General features: G+C 41.1%; 1 non-coding gene across 1 annotated transcript; it reads right to left on the minus strand.

The window, feature by feature from the left end:
• Nucleotides 1–1,730: 1,730 nt before the first annotated feature.
• On the minus strand, nucleotides 1,731–1,849 carry LOC116071824. The gene has a single exon (XR_004111185.1). It is a non-coding gene; the product is annotated as a 5S ribosomal RNA (ribosomal RNA).
• Nucleotides 1,850–1,857: the final 8 nt, after the last annotated feature.

Below are 1,857 nucleotides of genomic sequence, written 5' to 3' on the forward strand. Positions count from 1 at the left end.
GCCATTTTTACTATATTAATCCTGCCAATCCATGAGCATGGGAGATCTTTCCGTCTTCTGAGATCTTCAATTTCCTTCTTCAGAGACATGAAGTTCTTGTCAAACAGAACTTTTACTTGCTTAGTTAGAGTCATACCAAGGCATTTTATATTCTTTGTAGCTATTGTGAAGGGTGTTGTTTCCTTAATTTCTTTTTCTGCCTGTTTATCCTTTGTATAGAGGAAGACCACTGATTTGTACAGAGCTAAACAAAGAACAACTGAAGAATAACAAATGGCTGAGAAGCACCTAAAAAAAGGTTCCACATCCTTAGTCATCAGGGAAATGCAAATCAAAACAACCCTGAGATTCCACCTCACACCAGTCAGAATGGCTAGGATAAAAAACTCAGGTGACAACAGATTCTAGAGAGGTTGTGGGTATCTATCGAGCCTTCATAGGACCAAGGACTTCTCTTCCCATTGATGCATGACAAGACCATCCTCTGCTACATATGCAGCTAGAGCCATGTGTACTCCTTTGTTGATAGCTTAGTCCCTCAGAGTTCTGGGGTGGGTCTGATTGGTTGATATTGGTGTTCTTACGGGGTGGCAAACCCCTTCAACTTCTTCAGTCCTTTCTCTAATTCCTCTATTGGAGACCCCGTGCTCAGTCCAATGGTTGACTGTTAACATCTGCTTCTGTAGTTGTAAGGCTCTGGCAGGGCCTCTCAGGAGATAGCCATATCAGGATCCTTTGAGCAAGAACTTCTTGGCATCCACAATAGTGTCTGGGTTTGGTAACTGTATATGGGATGAATCCCCAGGTGGGACAGTCTCTGGATGGCCTTTCCTTCAGTCTCTGCTCCACACTTTGTCTCCATCTTTGCTCCTGTATTTTGTTCTCTTTCTAAGAAGGACAGAAGCACCCCACTTTGGCCCTACTTCTTGTTGAGCTTCATGTGGTCTATGAATTGTAGCCTGGTTATTTGGAACTTTGGGGCTAATATTCATTTGTCAGTGAATGGATACCATGTGTGTTCTTTTGCGATTGGGTTACCCTCACTCAGAATGACATTTTCTAGTTCTATCCATTTGCCTAAGAATTTCATGAATTCATCATTTTTAATAGCTGAGTAGTACTCCATTGTGTAAATGTACTACACTTTCTGTAATGTTTTCTTTTGAAATAATTTTGTGTGATAAATTATCTGATATCTCTCTTTTAAATTCTTTTACATTTTTTTCCAGATCTAGTCCTCTAAGGGCTACTTAAGAATCTTTTCTTCATCTCTAGTCAGCTACCTTCCCCATGTATAAAACATCTGTTGCAAACTTCAGTTGCTCAAAACTTGCTATTATTCTCAGCGTGTTGGCTAATATTCTGGCTGCTTTTTGCTCAGCAATGGAGGCTGCACCACCCATCTCCACATACTGCCTTCTCATGGGGCTTCTATTTTTGTCATTGGGAGAAAATCTTCTCAAATTTCTGGACACAGATTAATGTGTCTTCTTATGGTCTTGGGCTCATTTCTTGTACTTGTTATGCAAACTTGTTTGTCTATGACTCTTCTCCTGCACTTTCAGGTTTCCCTTCCATTTCTTCTCCTCTAAAGCCAACCCAACACCAAAGTCCTTTTGTGAGGACAAGGTCAGAGATTTCCCTCTTTCTTTTGTTTTGCAATCTCTCATTCTGTGATTAGCAAGTTCCCTTATGAACAATATTTTCTTTCTTTCCTTCTTTTTTTTTTAAGCCTATAGCACCCAGTATTCCCAGGCGGTCTCCCATCCAAGTACTAACCAGGCCCGACCCTGCTTAGCTTCCGAGATCAGATGAGATCGGGCACGTTCAGGGTGGTATGGCCATAGACATGAACAA

Source organism: Mastomys coucha, unplaced genomic scaffold, assembly GCF_008632895.1.
Source record: "Mastomys coucha isolate ucsf_1 unplaced genomic scaffold, UCSF_Mcou_1 pScaffold22, whole genome shotgun sequence".
Lineage (NCBI taxonomy): Eukaryota > Metazoa > Chordata > Mammalia > Rodentia > Muridae > Mastomys > Mastomys coucha.